Source organism: Pezoporus occidentalis, unplaced genomic scaffold, assembly GCF_034315485.1.
Source record: "Pezoporus occidentalis ecotype Australia unplaced genomic scaffold, CSIRO_AGI_Poc_V1 ctg2, whole genome shotgun sequence".
Classification (NCBI taxonomy): domain Eukaryota; kingdom Metazoa; phylum Chordata; class Aves; order Psittaciformes; family Psittacidae; genus Pezoporus; species Pezoporus occidentalis.
In genome coordinates this window covers 14,904,599-14,927,200 of record NW_026913855.1, presented here as the reverse complement: position 1 = coordinate 14,927,200, position 22,602 = coordinate 14,904,599, and the positions used below count along the sequence as shown (strand labels likewise).

Genomic DNA, 22,602 nt, shown 5'->3' with positions numbered 1-22,602 from the left:
GAAATACTTTTGGGCATGAAGCCTTTGCTGGAGACCTCTTTTTTTAAATTTCTTTCGTTATTTGTCTGCAGTACTGCTTATCTAGGGATACTCTGGAAGTCTCCAGGAAACCAGGGTTTGCTGGAGGGCAACAGCATAGATAGGAGAGATCTCTAAGCCCAGGTTTTTGACAGATTTTTTGATTAACAATTGTCATAAAATGTAGGAGCCAGTTCATCCCTCCCATCTCTAACAGAGAATTTATCAGCATATTTCTTACAATGCTGTGAGGGTCAACAGTCGACTGAATATCGTATCACTAGATTCAATGCTATGTGCGAAGCAGACTGGCATTGCCACAGGGTTTAAATAGCTGAGGAGCTAATATTTAAACTTTTGTCCTATCTGATCCCAGAAAAATAACGAGAAGAGGCTTCCTGACTGTAACCAGATGAGCCAAATGGCACTCAGAACAGCCTTTTACTAAAAATATCATTGAGATTCTCTGGGACGGGAGATCAGGAAGGTCTGGGGAGCGTGAGGCAGATCAGCTGAACAATCCCCCCGCAAACACACTTGTGCAGCTCATTCAGCATCTAATGTAAAAAGCGGGGAGAAGGAAACGAAAACTCTCTTCCCGATGTTATTCACAACACTTGTTGGCCTTTACTGCAATGCTGCCTACTAGGGTTACAATGGCCTGTTCCATGAGTTAGGTAACTGAATATATTCCAAGCAGACAGGCCCAGCTCTGCACTGCTGTCGTCTTTCATTTAAACCAGGGAGCACATGGAATAAAAAACCTGTCTTATGTGACAATTTCAGAGACCCAGTCTCCAAATTCATCCTCTTCTACCACAAAGTCCAAAGCATTTGGCTAGGCACTTTCAGCTAATCTTGAAGGGCAGATAATGATCAGTCATGCCCAGGCAGGCCAAAGCATTGAAGCCAAAGTATAATTTCTGTGGGATTACAACACCACAAACCACCATCATCAGAGACTATACTATGGCGATGCAAGCAAACATCTGTAACTCCTGCTGCTCCAGGCGAAATACTGAAATGGGATTAGCAACCTGCCATTTAGAGACTGCTCAGATACTGAAACAACAGGTTTTGTTCCCTTTCCTGTACCCCTTTTGTTTGAGGTAATAGGTAACCCCAGGTATTTTGTACTGCCATTAAAAAAAAACATAAAATTCCCAATTAAACTTCTGAAGTAGCTGGTTTCAGGAGCATCCCATGATTTCCACCCAAGTCACCTTTGCAGAAGCATGCATTTACCCAGAGATCTCAATGACTTCCCTTTCCCACCAACTCTGCATATAGATGCTTAGATATATCACATAAGCAGCAGACACCTCTTTGCATCGCTCTTTTGTTTGGCCCAGCATGAGGGCTATTTAATGCATCACTTTTGATAGAGCCACCATTTGCTGTGCTCAGACAACCCTTGCGTTGCTGGGTTGTTATGAGACAAGGGAACAGAACCTCCCGAGCTACCTTGCATAGACTTTGTCTGCAGCCTCTTATTCATCCCCTCCTAATGAATCACAGCCTTTTCTGTCTCTTTTCATAATAACCAAATAAGGGTTTCAGGGATTGGCCCATTCACTACATTCTGTGTTTTAATACAGACAAGAATGGAATACAAAATACTGCCAAAAGTTTAGCAGCAGGGGCAACCTTTTTGCTATTTTCATGTCTACGGTTCCCGATTCAACAATGACGACTTGCTGTTCTGCACAACCACAAGGTCAGGAATTCATAAACAATAACAATAATAACAACTGTCCAACAAGGCTTCATCCCAGCCAGGCATAAGAGCAGGACTGACATGGAGCAGAAAAATGCTGCTTTGCTCCTTTACAAAGCTTGCAATATAAACTTTGCACTGTCAGTTTAGAACTTTGGCATCTGTGTCTGCAAATGGGGAGGAACCCATTTTCAGATACTTGTGAAATATAAACTTCATCTGTTGCCAAGCTCAGAGATAGATTTGCTCCTTTTTATTTTTAAAAGTTTCCTGAATATGTGAAGAAACCCACAAAGCCATTTTAGAGACGTGTAGCTATGAAAAATGTACACGCTTCTGTTTTTTTAAAAAGCATTCTCAATCATTGTAATTATTCCTTGAGAATGCTTTTTATAACAGAACCATGGCTATTTTTCACAGCTACAAACCCCTAAAACAGCTCTAGAGCTTTCTGTGAAACTTAACAAAAAATTGCCTTTCAGCTAAGAACAGTAAAAATAGATCAAAAACCAATTAGCTGGCCCACATGGCAGAAGACAGGTGTGCTTTGGATGTGGTATTTATACAGAACCAGAATAAGCATTTTTTCACTTTTACACAGATTCCTGAAGACTATAAATATCACAAACCTCTTCTTGCCAATGCCCATCATATCAGTTTAAAACACTGGCCACTTGAAGAATAACCTTAGGATGCAGCTTGAAGCATTTCATCTTGCCTCCTACCAAGTTATAAAACTGAATTAACATTAGAAGCAGGAGACTGATGGGTGAATTATGGTAATAGTGAGCCTTCAAAAGCGAAAACAAGTAAACCCCTTTGGAAAATGCAGCCAGAGAGAAGGCTGCAAACACTGAAACCAATTACGACTGCTTTAGTGTTACACCTGTTTAGATGAATGCCAAATCCAGCACAGAATTATTTACATTATGTTATTAACAAAGGGACATATGAGTAATGGGAAAATAGAAGTGGTTTATGCAAAACAGGCTCTACTGAAACCAGCTAAAAACTTCAGATATTTGTGGTGAAAAGCACAGGCTGTGGTCAGACCTGCTGCTCCAGCTGCCCCCAAGTCAGGCAAAGAGGCTCCAGCTCCCCAAGCCCCCTGTAGCTGCTGGTCACTGCCCCCAAGCTGCCTAACTTATGCCAGAGTAAATACTCACGTAATTATCCCTTATGCAATTCAGTCAACGATCTTCCCTCTTTTCAATACTTGTAATAGGGGTTAGTTTTAAAACCATATTGCTCAAGCAGAAACAGATTTAGGGACCGATTATAGAACAAACTGTGCCAGGAGATCTGAAGAGGGATAACCCTTTGGAGGCACGTGGCAGGTGCCAAGCAAATGGGAAGAGGCTGAGAGCATCAGCTTCTTCCCTGGGCCACAGTCTTACTGAAAAAGGAGAAGTCAGGATATTCCTCTTGGAGCTTACAAACCCTTTCCTCCACCCTTCCAATTTTTGAGCATATAAGTACCTACATACAAGATGGTTTCCCATTGTATAAGACACTTTAGATATTATACAGGCAAGAAAAGATTGTAAATGTAAGGCTGGGAGCTGGAAGTGACTGAAGAAGCCTGACAAAGCTGCCCAGAGCAGGTATACCCACAGAGGCCAGGTAGCAGCTCACTCTCCATGACATTTCTTTTTGAATACCCTGCCATTCTCTCACCTTTAAAATCTTGTCCAGTTCCTGATGGTTTGGGCAGGTGGCCACTGAAGAAAATTAACAGATCACCTGCAGAAGTAGGTTTTCAAAACCAAGCCACCCTCCCCACTAATCTCATTCTCTTGTTTAAAAATGCCAGGCCATCATAGGCAGATGGCTGTGGTCAGGCTTCCCCAACACTGGCTTTAAGCTGAAATCCCTTTTCTCTCCATTCAGCCTTCTACAATGCATCTACTTTCACTAGTTCAGAAATGGTTTCTCAAGCCAGCAGAAAAATCAAGCTGTCTCCTTCACTTCCAGCAAGCACATTCGATGGCTTTGACCATGTGATAACTATTGTCCATTCATGTCACAGCCTGGATACACATAATTCACTTTGATCATTTGTTTAACTCAGCAACATGACAGAAAAAGACGGAAAATATTCTTTTATACCACCACAACTACACCTTATAAATGGGCTTATTCTGTACAAATATGGTACTTGAAGAGCAGTGAGTTTTCACAATTCAAATTTCACTACAACAGCAAAATGAAGTGGCTCCCTTCCATTCCCACACCTAACGCAAGCACTATACAAATAAGAAAACAGAGGTTTTGTGATGAAGTGGAGAGACTGCTGCACCCCAGTGAAGCTTTGGGGAAACTCAGAACAGAAACAAACACTGGATAACAAGCAGCACAGCACAGAACAAAAAAAGGCAGAATGTTATGTTCAATGTACATCTTGGAGGACTTTGCCAGATCCTCACTGTCTCCTAAAGAAGCACTCATTCCAAGAGTGGTTGAATACCGCAAAGTGACCATGGGCTCCAACAGAAGTCTGTGAATCTGTTCCCAAGAAGCTCCCAACTGTGCTTCAAAACCCAAGATGACTGCCATTTAAGGTTCTCCAGGGCTAAAAGAGCTTACACATAAGATTTTCCTCTAGCAACCAAGAAAACCAGGACCCAGAAGAGTTCCAGCTGATTTTTCCAAGCAGTGAGTGACTGGTTTTCTCAAATACAGCTGCTTTCTTCATTAGAAGACTAAAAATAGTTCTGCTTCTAGCAGGCTGACTTCCTTTTAAGCATTCTGTCATATCCATGTGTGTATTTCATTCAGGGTTTCTGCATGTCTATGCCACTGTGATTCTATTTCAGCCTTTAAGTACATTCAAGAAATTTTTCATTTCCCTCTCCCATATTCACTCCAGATGTCCTGAACTGTCCAAAGCTGTTTCATGTTAGGAGAATTTGCAGGGATATTCTGGCATTCACACTGCTCCCATCTGCTTCAGTATTTTCAGGAAAGATCAACTTTCTTCCCCAACTGTTAATGAATATGAACAACGAGTTTATGGTTTTAAAACACCCATGATTAAGAGTAGAAGTTTTGCTTGTACCTTGTACAATAAGAATAATTAAATACCAGCATATCAGGCTTTCACTTTTTCCTCTTGAAGAGATGCTGGAGTGAAAAAATCAAGGAATTAAAGGCTATCGTAGGTCTCAGAGCACGTACTGCAACAGCAATAAACACTTCATACTGCTGTGCCAGAACATGAGAACCTTGTTTTGAAAAGACATACTGAACATGAGATGGTGGACAGTGGGCGCAGTCACTGCAGTGGTCCTTCCAGTACCAGTCACCATGTTTTCCAGATCAGTGGAAACTGGATATTCTCATGTGGTGGGTGTCAAAATCAAGGCACAAGAGGGGACACAGGAAGTGAGGAACTAGGGGAGGGGCCACATGAACCTATTAAGAAGCAAGATATTCTAGATATCCCAATTTAGATCTAAAGGAAAAGTCTGTGTCATATTACATCCTGAGTGAAAATGCCCAGTGACAGACAAACACTGTATTAAAAATTTGACTGACACACTCACGAGAGCTAAGCAGTATCAGAGAAATGAATTTTCTTCTACCCCAGGAAAGCTTCAAACTAGAGACATCATGCCCAGCCTCTTCGGCGTATTGCCACTGAGCTCAGTGGAAATTTTCTTCAGGCTTTGGTAACCATTCCTGCCCCCAGAGAAATTCTTTGGTAGCCCGTTGATATAAAAGGATATAAACCCCTTCAATGTAAACAATGAAGGGGTTTATACCTGTTCACTTCAGGGAACAGGTAAAAAGATGCTTCACTGAGAAGATCAGCAAAAAGGCCATTTGGGATCAGCTCCATGGTGTATGAAGAACCAAAGTTTTGAATCTTTGTAGCAGGGTTGAATTTCCCTACTTTGAGCAAGGGCAGGTCAATTTCAACCCATCTCTTGAACCCTTCAGCATGATTCTCTGCATCACTTGACAACTCCAAATGGTATACTTTGTAATGATGGGAACACCAGTGGAAACAAACAAATAATTTAACTCTTAAAATTATAACCTGAGGCATACTTACTTTATTTCCAAAGTTTTGGTCATAAATATGACATGTTTCATAAATATGACATTTTGGTCATAAGTATGACATGTTTCACTGAATCTGTCCAGGATGAAGCTGGGAAGACATAGAGGTGCTAGTACTCCAGATATTTCGGGACAAAAAGTATTTTCATAAGCAATTTTGAAACTTTGGTAGCATTTCTGCCTATCCTTAATCTTCTTGCAAGTGTATGTGTGTTATCTAATGAATTTAAACAAGTACAGCCTTTCTAATACAAATAAGCTGCTTGCAAAATTTTTATGCCAGGGAAGAGAATGAAAAGAGAACTCCAATTCTTATTTATTTATTTATTTATTAATCTTGAGTTTCTATGCTGTGAAGTGCTAAATGTGTCTGAGAATGCAAAGCTATCCACAAACCCTTCTAATCCTATTTACTTCTTGAAGAGTTGAGGTTGGTAGTAATCTCAGTCTCAAGTCAAAAGTTGTTCTTAGCATAGTAACACTTTGAACTTCTTGAAAGGAAAAGAAAGAAGGGAAATATACTACTATCCAGATAGCATTATTTAAAATAACATAGGAGAAATGGCATCTACCTCCTCCCTCAAATGTACACTAGATAGATCCCTACAGGGTGGGTAGCCTTGGCCATTTTCCATGATGCCAAAAGTAGATTTCAGTTCTTCCGTCTTCATAAATAGGAAATAATAACTGAAAAGAAGGCCAATGCAAGCAGAAAGCAAATTAATCCAGAGATGTTTTGCATCTGCACATCTATGGTAACCCCAACCAAGAACAAAATTTGGCTCACTCTATCTTTTCCTTCTAAATGTCTCATTCTGGCCATACAACTGTTCTATTTTCTGGTTAAACATTATATGGAGTGTGTTAATCTCTGCTTCAGCTAATTTAGCTATACTAAATGCAAATGCTTCCTGTACTTATGAATACAATCTGTTCATAGTGAATAGTTTGGAAGATTTGGATGAGTTAAAACAGCAACAGTATCCATGTGGGACCAATCTTCCCTGGACAACTTTTATGCTTTGATTCATAAATTCTTTCCATAGGAAATATCTGTTGAAAGTCTCCAACACATCCAGAAATGCACAACTCAGTTTCTTGAGTTATTATAAATTCTTAATACTTATTGCTTCTCCCTTTATTTCTTACTTTTATATAAAGCATTGGCTCTTGTGTTCATGAGACTCCTTTATGCTTATATTCCATTATTACAGAATGCGTGTTTTTAGTAACTGCAATAAGACGTCATTAGTACGACCATGTGAACCTTTTAAAGAAGCAACTTACAACTCCTTATTTCTAATACCTAATTTCTGCATCTAATTGGGTGTGTTAAGGCACCTCTTCATCTGCTGTTACTGTTCTGCATGTTTGACTTACTCTGTGGAATGAAGACTCAGTTGCTTGATTATGAAACAAACCATTATCTGATTAGCATATCTGATAAGCATTATCTGATTTAGAGAACAGAATTTCAGGAAATCTTGAAGGAACACTCAGCCTTAGGAAATGTGAGGGTGACGGTGGTGGGACTGCAGTGGTAAACCTGCAAGTGAACTTCTGAGACCCATGGTATTCACGATGCAGAAAAAATGGAGAAGAGCAAAGGGGGCAGGTACGGCTACCGAGAGGTCAGACGTGCCCAGTTTGTCAGACACTGGAAGCTGAAGGATTTTTTCCCACTTCAACAGTGGACTGGCTCACACAGTGACCGCGCTCAGCTGCCCAGAATGGAGAGCTTAAGTGTACCTAGGTGGTTTTCTGCTCATCTCTGGCAACTTGTCATGGATTTCTGCCAGAGGAGTTCAGCTCTTTCAACAAGATTTTGCAAAGACTCCCCACGTAGCCCCTGTCCATCCAACCACTGATGCAGCAGTGTGAGGTATTGCCTATGACATGAGGAGGAGCTTTTTTGCAACTGAATCTAGTTTTACCAAACTTACTTATCGAGGAGTCCAAGTCTTTCCTGAATTAAAATTTACATAAACTTTACGAGAACTGTAGGCAACTGACAGCAAATTGCAGCTCATCAAGAAGAAAGAAGAAAAAACTAGCACTTATAGTCCTTGTGGGTCCAGAAATAAAGTTTTAAAGTTGTGATGGCACCTTATTAAAATCTCTTGTCAGCCAAAGAAAAAAGCAACAGTTTAAGGCCTTTCCACAAAGCATCTGTCCTCTGAAGTTTGCATTTGACAAACTCCAATTTATTCAGTATTTCTTCCTTTTTATTTTCTGCCTTCTTCAGATGATATCTAATCCTCATGACTTCACTGCTCAATACTTAGGTAGGTTCAAGGGTACAAGTTAATGCTCAGTGCATGTTACAGCTCTCATTCGTAAGCATCATTTCTCTCGTGCTTTATACAATTCTTGACTGGCCATTCCTCTCCAGGTTAGACCAATAATTGCAAATACCATCACATTTTTCACCTCCCAAACCAAGACAAGACTGTAGCTCTTTCTTCCTTTGAGCAGGAATGCTGCAGCAGCAGAATTCTTTGAGTAAGCATTCAGTGGGTTTCTTTTAAAAACCAAATTCGTCATATGCAGAGTATGTCTAGAGTGGAAAAAAGCCAAAGACAGAAGTCCTTTTTCAGTTCTAGCTATGCCAGTTGAAGATGATCTTTCCATCTGCCTCTCACCCTTGCCAGAGGTTACAGCAAGCTGACCTGCTAGTGAGTGAGTGTTCAAACAAAATGAGTGAAGTTGACTTAAGATCCTTTTTAGTCTATTTAGTCATTGTTCACTCAGTTTATCCTGACTTGAACAGGGTTATGAGACTTTAGCAGGTCTGTGAGTGGTCCCCATGATGCTGAGCCACAGGTCAGAAGGTACTGTAATTTCTAGCGTGGGTAATAAAGTCTCCAGGTAGGAGAGGGATATTAGTAGTAACATTTTCAGCTGGCAGGGTAATATGCAAGACAAAACATGTTTCCACAGATACGGACTAACATAAATATTCTCCATCATCAGTATAGCTTCTTCCTGTCCCTCATCAGATTGCCCAAGCAGTAGAAACAACTTTGTACAGTATCATCACATTTGCAGGCCGTGGTCCTCATCTGGGATGTCAATCACCCTAATACCTGCTGGAGGGACAACGCAGCAGGACAATAAGCAATCCAGGAGGTTCCTGGAGAGCATGAATGACAACTTCCTTTTCCAAGTGACAGAAAAGCCAATGAGGAGAGATGATCTGCCAGACCTCATTCTCACCAACAAGGAGGGGCTCACTGGGGATGTGCAGATCAAAGTCAGCTTTGGCGGAAGACACCAGGAGATGGTGGAGTTCAGAGTCCTAAGGGCAGGGAAGAAAATGAAAAGCAAGCTCACAACACTGGACTTCAGGAGAGCAGACTTAGACTACTTCAAAGATCTGTCCAGAAGAGTCCCACAGGATAAGGCTCTAGAAGGAAAGAAGGCCCAAGACAGCTGAATAATATTCAAGGATTATCTCCTCCAGGCTCACGAGTGGTCCATCGCAGTGATTTCCAGAACTGCTGGGAGGCTTGTGTGGATGAATAGCTCCTAGCCAGACACAAAAAGTAAGCATACAGAGGGTGGAGGCAAGGATGAGTAACCTGGAGTGAATACAGAGACATTTTCTGAGCATCTAGGGACAAAGTTAGGAAAGCCAAAGCCCACATGCAACTGAATCTGGTAAGGGATATCAATGACAAGAAGGGTTTCTGTAAGTGCATAGGTGACAAAAGGAAGGCTAGGGAAAATTTAAATCTATTGTTCAAACAAGACTGGGGACCTGGCTGAAGTGCTGAATGCCTTCTTTGCCTCACTGCAAGACTGGCCTTCAGGAATTCCAGGTCCTATAGGCCAGGGGGTAAAGGCTGGAACAAGGAAGATATACCCTTGGAGGAAGAGGATCAGGTCAGAGAACACTTAAGCAAACTGGACATACATGGGCCATGATATGATGCACATGAGTACAGAGGGAATGGCAGATGTCATTGCAAGGCCACTTTCAATAATCGTCTTTGATTCCTCACAGTGACTGGGAGAAGTGCCTAATGACTAAGGGAAAACCAATGTCACTTTTGTCTTCAAGAAGTTCAAGAACAAGGATGCAGATAACTACTTGACCCTGGGTAGGTGATGGAACAGCTAATCCTGAAAATCATTTCCAAGCACATGGAAGGACAAGAAAATCATCAGGAGTAGTCAGCATGACTTTACCAAGGGGCACATTTAGAAGGCTCAACTTTAATTTCTTCTAGATGATAAATAAGTAAAAAAAAAACAACAAAAAAACAAAACCAGAAAACCCTTTGTAAGAAATGGTTTCTATGCATTTTTTCTCAAACTCTCAGTAGCTACTAAGTAGTTCAGCACAATACTAGTAGCTTTGATTTCAGAGGTGAAGGAAACTGTTAAGAAATGTCGAAGTTTACCTGCCACTAAGCTTGCCAGTTTGTAAACATGAGAGAAAACACACACACATTTCACTAAGCCATGATACTTGCTGATGAGTCCAAGCAAAAAGCAGGTATGACAAGTGTTCTCATTTAAGCTGTAGTCATTACCTCATGCTTCATCCCTTCTGTTGATAGCAACCTTGTCACGCAGCCAAACAAACAAGAACCAGCATAAACTAAATCGATCATTCTCGTTCTTATTGTACACAAATGAACATAATAAACCCCATCAGTTCCCACAGAGATACACTTTAAAAGAGTTAAGTTGCAGCTACAAAAAAGAGACATAAAACAAAAATAGGATAACAGCATCTAAAGCTGTTCTGTTGAGATGTCTGCAGCTGTAAATGGGTTAGTTTGGCTTTTTGAGTTACAGTTTGCAGACACATCTATACAAGATTACAGTTATGAGTTACTGCTGTGTATGTTTAATGGATTTTCCTGCTCTCTGGTACTGCAAGCTCCTAGTCTGGGGTTATGCTTCTTGCCAGATCTGATCAGCTAATACTATGTTTTACAATATTTACTTGTTACCTACTAAATTTTGGATTCTCAGACCAAGGAATGAAAGAGTCAGTGTGACATGTTTGATTTGATTATGTGAAAACTGTCCCTATTTTCATCTGTTTGTGCTATAGATACATTTGCTTTGTGAAAGTCAAGAGACTTACGCTTCTCCTGCATCTCAGATAAATATTTTAATATCCCCATTTAGATGCAATTTAAAGTATAGCTGTGCTGTCCTAATTTTACATTTAGTGCCTTCTTGGTAGCCCTTACACAGCTTCTATTAGCCTATAGCCATTCCAGGGCCCTATCTTACAGCCCTCGTTCATGCAAATAACTTAGCAAGTGCTAATAGATATGAACTTTTCCTCACCCAGTGGTGACCTTAAATAATAATGACATTATGGCAAAAAACACCTTTGAATAATACCTGGTTTTAATTCTCTGCCACTCTTACTGAATATATGGCTAATGCCCCACAGGATCTATAAGAAGTTTGGTGGAAAGCACCTTTCATTTTCATCAAATTGAACTTTCAATTACACCAGGAATTTGAATTAGTAAGGTATATTTGCTATGGCTCTGTTTAGTCACCTCTAAGAAACAGTTCTTGAAATGCCATCGCTAACCTGAACTGAAATTGGGACACTATAATGATGAACTTAACATCAGACATAGACATCTCCAGGGTAAGTTCCCCATAAGAGTTCACAAGGTCACACTTAATTTGAGAAAGATGATTTGTATGGCATCATAAATTGAAATAATACCTGTGTCATCAAAAAACAGCAGCCCACTTACACCACCTCTCTACAAGAATGGTGTTACCAGAGAAAACTGAGGAAGTCTGATTTGAATTTTATGAGACGTATAAAATCTATAAGGACAATAAAGAGAGCTTTTGTGTGGTGCAAAAGAATGCTGGAAAAAATTAAGGTAAAGGATGGAATTTCTGATGGGAGTAAAGCAGCTTTTAGCATGACCAGCAGATGAGCAGCACAGTGATAGTTTGATGTGGTTTTACTGCCAGTAACCAAAGACAGGCAAATACTAGTGCTGTGAAAATTTTCTCCATCTTAGTAACCTGGTTCCTCTTTGTACTGCTTGTCTCTCAGAAGCACGTATTAAAGTACCGCAAAATGCAACACATGACACCGATCAGCTTCAAACATCTGTTGTGTAGCACATGGAAAAGCACAGTACAGAATTTCTAAGGAAAGCCACCTTGTAAATAGGCAGGAAAGCTTTACCGATTCTCTTCTGTGGGCAATTAAATTCAAATAAAAATCACAATTTTTAAAAATTAGAGAAAGTATATATGCAAGACAGAAGCTTCTACCCCAACCCTGTGCCTTCGTAACACAGGAGTATTTACATTCAACAGCAAACAGCTGCCTTTTCCATTGCTCTATCAATCACCCAACACGGCCTGACGAGAGTACTTCAGTGACAGCTTCACTGAGCCCGGGAGCACTTCCCAGCTCTTGGGTCCAGCTGTCCATGCTAATGCTGCTGTCAGCACATGAAGACCAAATGTGGTTGTGCACCACCTTTTCCCAGCTAGCCTCGCTCCCCAGTTCCCATGGGAAGAACATTCAGGACTGTAGTTGGGAGGGCTGGGATAATGGGTGCTAGGAGTCCAGCTAAACTGCGGCTGCCACGGCTGGCAGCAGACTGCAGCTCTACTACAGTATTTCACCAGTCAGAGAGTCAAGTTACCGCATGATTCTGATGTGTGGGGGCAAAGCAAACCCAGGGTATGTTGTAAGGTGGCTAAGACTTGAAAGGTGATCAGCCCTGTCACTGCTACAAATTGAAACCATGATGTAAGTGGAGGAGGGATGACTGCATTATTAATAAATGACAGGCTAGCATCTGCAGAGTAGGCAAACCCTACTAATCAAAGTCATGCTCTCTGCTGACCTTATTGCTTGAGGTAAGCCAGACAGAGGGTAAAATCCCTTCTGACATTGCTTCCCTGTCCAGACTGCCAGGGCAGGCCCTAAATACAAGCAAAACAGATGCCTATTCTGGGCAGCCAGTATTTTTCAAAGGCGCTTGATGGGAACATCTGTAAATCCCTTGATCACCTCAGCAATTCGGAGGTCAGCCAGGCTGCGGGCAGCACAGCTGCATGGCTGGGCAACCTCATTTCAGCCAGCTCCATAACACCCAAGTGGCCATGCAGCTCACTGCTTGAGATCCACTGAAGCCTAAGTGGCTTCTCTGATGTCTGAACTAAACTTTTATACCCATATCATGTGTAAAGCAACAATTTATTTCATGATAAGCATTTGATATTTATATAACCAGAGATGAGACAGAGAGAGAAATCTGTCAGAAATAGCTTTACAGATGAGTCTTCTCATTGTCTAACAAGCTTTTCATTGTTTTTAATTTTCATTTCTCTCCATGGTTCAGGGCACTTTGGAAAAAAAAAAAAAATCTATTCAGCCGTTTCCCACTCATAATTCAAGAAAGAGAGTCATGTATTATAATAGAGATAATTAGCTTTGACTGAAAATAATAAGCTTGGCACTAAATATCCCCCACTACTGCACAGAATAACCATTTATCGTCTTATATACTCTCCATCAAGCCTAATTACTGCAACAGTAATTACTAACCTGTTGAAAGAACAAAAGAAAATGCAACTAGCTCTGCACTGAGATAAGGAGAACGTTGCTGATTCTAATAAGAAGCTCTTGGTTGCTTCCTCTTAGAGATCATTTACTTGCCTTTCCCACCACATATGCTTGTAATCCACCCTCCCACCCCCCAAAAACCCCAAACCTCCACATATAATCTGATTAAAATGGTTAGGTCCCACCTGTTTAGGCCAAATGTCTGTTCAGTTGGACTGAAGGAACGTCACTGATTTCTGGATTTCTAGGAAGAGAGCAGCGCCTGTCTCAGGCTGTGTGCTGTAATGCTGCAGACTTCCATATGCTGGACAGCTTTGCTTGCCTACTCTTCTGACCCACCAAACCGCTCCCTGGCTGGTATTCTGCCTCTTCTCAACAGATATGCTGCCAATCATGCCGAAGAAAAACTAAACAAATGCAGACCTCTGTGTTCAAAGAATAATGTGCTTAAATGGCTTGAAGTATAATCTCTATCTGCAGAAATGTACTGTGTTCATTATAGCATTTCTCCCTCATTCCATCGCATCCCATTGTTGCTCCTGCTTAAACTCAGTCATGGAGCTTCACCTCTGACAGGTGAATAAGCCCTGGAAAAAAGCAGTGAGTGGCAGACCAATCCCTTTTGTTGCTCAAGGTATTCTCTGGGTCACAAAACAACTTATATTTGGGGCAGCTTGTAGAGCTACCTGAGAAAGAAGACATCTTTATACCATGTTCCACCCACGTCCATGAACAGAACCTATCCTTCTCTCTCTCTTTGCCAATGGGAGTTGAAGGAAAATGGTGCCTTCCACACACCACCAGTACTTTTCAAAATCTGGACTGCCAAAGTCGTTATGCTCATTGAATTCAGGAACTGGAACGATGCCACACAGCATATGCAAGCATTCACAGCTAATCAACCCAGCTGAAATTTCGGATATTGAATATTCTCTGGGAAACTGTTCGCAATCAATCCACAGCATGTAAACAACACAACCCTCCCACCTCCAAACCCCCAACAAGCTATAAAGTAATTCATCACACAAATACAACCAAAAAATACAACCTAGGTTATCTCAGAACCACTAACACTGGCACTCAACAAGCATTTCAGGCAGATTGTAACTGATTTAGATCAGGAGGGGGTTGGGGTGTTTTATGAGTCCTTGACTTCTTGCCCCCTGCATTTTGAAGCCTTTGGGTCATTATGTTTCAGGGCTTTTTTCACCAGAGTCATGAGGCCTAGAAATTGCCTTTTTTCTCCCCACAGTTTAAAACTCTCAGCCACACTATCCCAGATGGTACCAGCTTTAAAGAAAATGCAACAAATACTCCAAGAATCGCTTCAAACCAGTGTGCTCTCTTCCTCCGGTAGATATGTACTGCTGGAAGTCATTCCAATAACTAGGAGGGGACCTCCCAAAATTACAAGAATACTAACAAATGCAGAAGCCATGACATTCATGTTTATCCCATACACAGAAAGAGGGAAATGATGTAGTTTCAAAAAAAGGGGAAATTTCATAGCCTAATTGTGGATTTGGTATAGCAGAATAGGATAAAATCACCAATGTTTTCTACAGCCTTTGCTTGGCAACAAACACTACATCAGTGTATTTTTATTAAAAGTAAACACATTTTTCCTCCTCAAACCCCATTATCTAAATGTAATTTGATATTGTGTTTTAGCATTTCGTTAGTGAATTTAAGAGATTCTTATAGCAGGATTGGAGTCTAGCAGCTACTTAAGTTGAAAAGGAAAAATGTAAAACATCAGTAATATTTTCTTGATGAAACGACTGCAAAGTGTATCTCATCACAACCTAATAATTAAAAGGTCCCACAAAAGTTTTAATATGGCATTCACCATTTAGAATAACACCAAATCATGCCAGGGCATCAGAAGCTAATAGAATGACTTAATTCTCCATTTTGCCCAGCATTAAAATGCTCAGTTACAGGCTCATTCTGCAATCCACCATAAATTTCCTCGATTAGCTAAAAAAAAAAATCCAAAATCACTTCAATGAGATTGTTTAAAAATTCCCAGTTTTCCCACTTGCTTGATTAATTTCTTGTTAACCACTGAACTGCATTTCTCTCAGTTCTCTTTCAGGCAGTATTTCTCTGCAATACACAATACATTCTCTAACTGAACCACCAGAAAAACCTAAACACAACCAAAAAAAGAGTCAATCCTAAGTTGTAGGCATTACTCCATCCAGAGAATGTCTGTATGGGTTTTCAAAGACAACATGCCTTTAGTATGCCTAAGATTTATATAGTTTGACTTGGTACTCTTCCGGAAGCCTGCTTTCACACACTCCAAACTAGCTTGCTTTATTCTGCATGAGTCACAGTGAAAAAGCCCACTCAGGAAAAATATCCAAGGAAAACACGAGCAAACTAGTTAGTTATAAGTAGGACAGTCCTATGCCAAAACCAGAAACTCAAACATATCCGAACTTTGGGAATATAGACCTTAACTTCAAATGTATTCCCTACGCCTACAATAGGTCTCAGAAGGCCAATTTGTGTTCTTATTTCTACTTGTAATTATGCTGCTTGGTCACTAGTGCTTTTTGGCTGTTTTGATGCTTTCAGGAAAGGAAGTGGTTTCTAGATACAAAGAAAAATGGAGCAGAACTCATTCAGTTTGGAATTGCTCCTTTCATTACTAATGAATACTCCTTCTCTAAGGACTGTGGAGAGTCTCACCACCCTGATTTCCAGACACCAAGAAGTCACAAAAATGATTGTGACCTACCTCAATGCATGTATAAATACACATGTATAAACATGACTTTTTTTTTGAACAGAAGCTGCAAAACTCAGGATGATAAAAGTTACAAAAAAATCTTCAGTTTTGCATCCAAACTTCTGGTCAAATCTGAAAGAGAGAGATACAAAATACAGGTTTCATTTTCAACATGAACACTTAGCATGTGAAGATCTGTTGCCTGAATTTTCTCTTCAAGACTCATGTGAATATCTGTTAAAAATCTGATAATAACTCTTCAGAATAGCTGGATCATCAGATTATCTGATGCAAATACAGGTTTTACAACAGTCCTATTTTATAGGATGAGCCACACATGGAGAGTATGCTATTTATTCATTCTTATAGAGAAGGACTTATATACTTTCAGTCTGAGCAGCTTTTTGACTTCATCACAAATTCTTCTTTCTCCTTCAGAAGCCTTCATTAAGGATATAAGATTGGCTGCAAAGGGAAGCACATTACAAAGAACTTGAAGTTATAACTGCCTACACAGCTGATTCAACAGGACATACAGAACTGGATATTGAGACTAACACACACATCCTTATAGATGGAACTTAAAGTTCGCACATTCCCAGTTAATACAGAACTTATTTTCAGAATATTTTTATATCTAAGCTCATTGTTCAGTTTGGAACATCTGAACAATTTCACCCTTTTTAGGCTTTACAACATACCCCATGTGAATAATATAATGACTGGACACATCTCTAGGATCTTATGTGGATTCTTTTAAAAAACTTTAAATGTGTGTGTTGTAAAACTCTGTCTGTGAACAAAGCCTTCAGCTGGTCCCGAACTTCTTAGTCATAACAAAAAAATAAACAAGTGAATTAACATTTGCCTTTGTGAGATTCTCTGCTACGTACAAATAGTGCTCCACAGACTTTCTCTATCTGGTAGATACTTGCCATGTATAATTTAGCTTTGACAATGCTTGGCTGCTGCTGGCCATCTGATCCATATTCACCCACTCTCTCTCTCTCTCTCTCTCCTGAAGAAGCAAAAGGTCGAACATTAATGTACTTGTTCAGGTATACAGACTGGTGTATCTCTCCTGACTTAACACTGCAGCCTGACTGATGCTTTAGGTGCTGGCATCTTAAGGCAAAACTAAACTGAATAAGAACTGGTCAGTGCGTAACAAACAATGTCATCCTCTCAGGACCGTACAGTTTTCTTCCATACTGCTTTACTGTTTTAACCACAAAGTATTACAGTTTTTGCTGGAAGCACCAAAGGAGAAATAACTGCTGCTGGAAATAGTCCACATATATATGCTGGATTATTAAAGCCCTCTTGTATTACCTCTGCTATAATCCACATAGGTCTCTGTCCTGGGTTCAGCAGTAGCAGTCAATTTTTCTCCTTTTTAGTAGCTGGTGCAGCGCTGTGTTTTGAATTTCAGCCTGGGAACAGAGCTGATAACACTGATGTTTACTCTGACCAAGGACTTTGTGAGTCTCATGGTCTGCCAGGGAGGAGGGGAGGCCGGGAGGAAGCAGGGATAGGACACCTGACCCAAGTTAGCCAAAGAGGAATTCCATACCACAGCACGTCATGCCTGAGGAGGTAATAGAGAGTTACCCAGAAGGGCACTCTCTTCTTGGTCGGGCTTGTTTCGGTGAGTGGTAATCGTATTCTCTTCCCTTGTTATTTCTCTATCATTATTATTATGGGTGGTAGCAGTAGTGATTTGTGTTATACCTTAGTTACTAAACTGTTCTTATCTCAACCCGTGGGAGTTACATTCCTCTGATTCCCCTCCCCATCCCTCCAGGAGCCGGGGCGGGGGGGGGGGGGGGGGGTGTAATAGAAACTGTGTGGCTGACTGGGTTTAAACCACGACAGTCTTCCAGGCTCCCTCTTCCTTCTAGTATGCAACCATCTCTTTCTGTGTTCTTTTTCAGTCTCTTTGCCCAGAAAGGTCTACTTTTAGCCAAAATCTTGAAACCACTCCCTGCGCTTCAGCACTAAAAGCATCTCCCACACAGAACGTCCCAGAGATTAACGTAAAGAGTATATAGATATATATAAGATCAAAAGTATGTAGATAGCCAGTAAATCAGCTTCACCAGGGGCCCAATTTAAATGCCTCTATGCAAACACATGTAGCATGGGGAATAAACAAGAAAAGTTAGACACGTGTGTGTGCCAAGAGGGCCATGATTTTACTGACATCACAGAGAGGTACTGGGATGACTGCTATCACTGGAGTGTTGGAATGGAAGGATATAGGCTCTTCAGGAAGGACAACCAGGGAAGATGAGGAGGGGGTGTCACTATCTATGTCAGTGTCCATCTGGAATTGCCAGAACTCCTTCTGGGGGTGGATGAGGAGTAAACTGAGAGCTTATGGATCAGGATTAAAGAGAGGGCAGGTACAGGGGACATTACAGTGGGGGTATGCTATGGGCTATCTGACCAGGAAGACGGTGTGGATGAGAAGCTGTGGCTGCCCCATCCCTGGCAGTGTTCAAGACCAGGTTAGATGGGGCTTTGAGCAACCTGGTCTGGTGGATGGTGTTCTTGCCTATGGCAGGGGGCTTCAAACTAGATGATTTTTAAGGTCCCTTCCAATCCAAACCATTCTGTAATTGTTTGATATAACAATTTCTTTATGTTTCCCTGCTCTAAACAATACTGCTGTCCCAGGTTCAGCAATAGCAATTATTTTTCTCCTTCTTAGTAGCTGGTGCAGCGCTGTGTTTTTGATTTTCAGCCTGGGAACAGCACTGATAACACCAATGTTTTTAGTTGTTGCTCAGTAATGTTTACTCTGAGCAAGGACTTTCTGAGTCTCATGCTCTGCCAGGGAGGAGGGAAAGCTGGGAGGAAGCAGAGACAGGACACCTGACCCAAACTAGCCAAAGAGGTATTCCATACCACAGCACGTCATGCCCAGTATATAAACTGGGGGCAGTTACCCGGAAGGGCTAGATCACTGCTCGGGTTGGGCTGGTTAGCGGTTGGTGAGTGGTGAGCGGTTGTATTCTTTTCCCTTGTTATTTCCCTTATCATTATTATTATTGGTGGCAGCAGCAGTGATTTGTGTTATACCTTAGTTACTGGACTGCTCTTATCTAAACCCGTGGGAGTTACATTCTTTCGATTCTCTTATCCATCCCTCCTGGAGAGAGGGGAGGAAGAATGGGGGCAGTGAGCAAGTGGCTGCGTGGTTCTGGGTTACCAGCTGGGCTTAAACCACGACAACCACAGTGGTCTGACACAGGTACAAGGGTTTCCATTGTCCTGTATGAAAACATTTAATGCTATTCCTTCTCCCCTCCAAATAAGAAATCATGTGTTTCTTGAAGTTCGACTAGTCATGCCCTAAAGCAAACATATCTTTGTCAATTAATGCACCTATATCTCAGCCAAGAAAGCCTGGCTCCTTTCACTGGCACTCCTTGGCTTCCAAGTGTCCTGAATGAATCATCTTTCTTATTTCACATCTGAATAATTACGGATCTGCTGCTCCTTCACCTTTAGCTGTCAGCTCAGACATAAGGTCAGCTCTGCACAAAATGACCAAAACTCACGTACCCATCAGGTCCACTGAAACATGAAACGTATCTGGGTCCTTTTCTCAGCTACCAACTAACTTTTGCATTTATAAAGTTTGTCTCATCCAAACCAGGTAACCAAAAACTCACTAAAATCACTGTCAATAGTATAACGTCTAATTACAATCCTGTAAGTTTCCACAGTTCAGTGTACACAGTGTCTTTGTTCAATGCCTGGGCTGCTGTGGCACAGAAAGGGAATTAACACCTCTTCTCCCATGATAGACTGGTTGCTTCAGGCTAATACTGGCCAACACTAAACACAGTTGGGTAGTGTAGCTTGTAATGAGTAAACAACTTCAGTGCTGCCAGTCCTATAACATTCCTATACAGTAAAATCCAGGAAAACTATTTTATATCTCCTACATACCTTCAAAATGGTATTTGTTTTTGTGCCAGCATATCCCAGTCATATAGCAACAAGTCCCTAGAAAGCTCAATAGACTTTTCCACAGCTATATGCAGAGTACCTGAATTTGGAGCCTTAATAGATATTGAAAACTGACTGTATGAAGGAAGCACAAAGTAGAGAGAAGGATTCTGGGACCCAGAGATGGGCAAACTACAGCTGGTTTGCTACACATGGCTTGTGTGCAACTTTACATAGGGATCTCCAGAGCTGAAGCTATTGGAGCTATTTATTGTGTGTGCATCATTCCTGAAAAATCAGATCTGTTAGAGTAACAGGGATAACAATGTAGTCTACATCTCTCCCTCAGTGGGTCTTCAGCTTCAGTGTGTCTAAGACTTCCGTAAAAGCAGAAATTCTGAGTCCAAGTCACATGAATATACTGGAAAACTTTTCCATGAGATCACCAAGGACTTCAATTCAATGATCTCAGATCCCCACACACAGCTTCAGAATGATGTCCACCATGCCCTGGCTATATTGGCTTTCATCTGCTTTTGTGATCTAGGTGAAAGGGAACAAAATATGTATGCTGTGGCCTGCTTTCCCTCCACCTCACCACCTTTTGCATGTTTCTTACAGCCAGAGAGAATACTGCTGCACCCAGTAGAAACAGGACTTTGTGCCTAAAGAGGCAGCAACCTAAAGCATAACCCACCTTCTGACTATGAACACACTTGTGGTGCTCTAATCTAGAGCCCACCCAGAAGTGTCTTGACGGGGCCATGTTAACCACAAACCCTGCCTTGTCCCTCTCTGTGCCAAGCATAAATACTGCTTCCAAACAGGGCTTGTTCCGCCCGTGAAGTTGAAATAAACAGCATTAGAAAGCAGGTCCATCTGGGACTCAGAGCACTGAAACATGGATTTTGTACTTGATCCCCAGAGTATCTGGGAGTTCTGATGCATCAAGAAAGAAACCGTGTATTTTAAGCAGCCTTTTAACCCACTGGCTAAGTGGGGTCGGGGGGTGGGAAAGGGGTCAAAATGGAAGCTGCCTAACAACAAAATCTGTGAACTCTGACCTCCTGTCTGAAGATGAAAACTGAGTTAGATGATTTTTCTATAGATGTCATTACGGCAGCTTTTAAGGCTACCCTGCTTGAACTCTTGGTTGCACTCGGTATTGTAAACTACTGCCAGAGGGAGAGTTAAGTGAGTGGAAGTCCAAAAAGTAAGAAGCATTTTCAGCAGTGGAGAATATTGATCATAGTGGGAAACCATTTATGCCCCAAAGGGCCATCAGCTGTCACTATTTCCCTGGCTCCAGAGCCATATTTAGGTGCCTAATAGGAGTTAATTAACATGTTCACTTATAAGTGGGTGGAGCTGTGTCAGTCTCAACAGACAAGGAACACTGACGTCAAAATAGACTAATTAACATCATTTGAACCTGTGTAAACTCACAAGTGATAACAAACACATAAATTGCAGCATCATACCAGAGCACTGGCATAAAATAGATTTAATTCAGCGTGCTTCCAATGAGTGGCCAGAAACAAGCATGCAATACTACCTGAAGAGGTCAGATAATGAATAATTGGCACATAGGAACAGCAGCTGATCAATAAAAGGCTTATTCCATTTTGATCTCTCAGTCCCCTGAAACAGTTTAAGTGTTCTCTACAGCATTTTTGGATGATCTTTTTATCCTCAGAAGTATCTGTAGATAGCTCGTGACAATGCCTTCCACAGGCTTTATACATGTTATATAAGACTGCATCACTTGAACCAACTTCAAGTTTCCTGCATTCAATCTTTTTCCTCGTGTGATTAGGAAAAATGACTACCTCCATTCAACTCACACTTCTACACCATTCATCAGCAAAAGACTGAAGTTTAGATGCAGACATAGCCTAAATTCAGAAAGAATTTAGTACTCCAAAGTACCCCAAGTTTTTGGCTTAGAGATAGTTCCCCTTCTCCCTTTTTACTGAGCTCCCAATTGCCTGATAATGGCTTAGTGTGAGGTGTCCCTGCCCATGGCAGAGGGGTTGGAACTAGATGATCTTAAGGTCCTTTCCAACCCTAACTATTCTATGATTCTATGATAATGCCTCAAGGAACAGCAGGTCTTACTAGAAATATTTTGCTACAGCAGATAACACATAATTTCATCCTGTAAACCCACTGTTACGGTAAGCACTCAAAAAACCCCAACAAACAACTTCAGTCAAGTCCAGCAATTAAAACAAAATAGCTGCTAGTAGCAGATATTGTGAGACAGCAGTGAAAAGGAAAGGAGAGAGAAAATGGGTGCAAAGTGAAATCCTAGCAAAAGGGAATGAAATTTCACTTACTGGCATGCACTTCAGTAAACAGGTTGCATACTATAGTTTGCTTCCCCACCATACTCCAATTCAAAGGCTGCTCACATACGGAGTGTGAATGTTCTTGTTCAAATCCCATAAGGTTTTTATTTCCTTTGCTTATTGACAAAACAGTAAAAACACTATATTGAACAATTTTGCTACAAGAAAA

At 41.1% G+C, this 22,602-nt stretch overlaps 1 long non-coding RNA gene across 2 annotated transcripts in view; it reads right to left on the bottom strand.

Moving 5' to 3' along the window:
- Positions 1 to 3,779: 3,779 nt before the first annotated feature.
- Positions 3,780 to 22,602, bottom strand: part of LOC134163258 (uncharacterized) — a 43,183-nt gene continuing 24,360 nt past the window's right edge. For both annotated transcript variants that reach the window (XR_009964645.1, XR_009964646.1), the window contains exon 2: positions 3,780 to 4,720. This is a non-coding gene — a long non-coding RNA (uncharacterized LOC134163258). The remainder of the gene's footprint in view (positions 4,721 to 22,602) is intronic.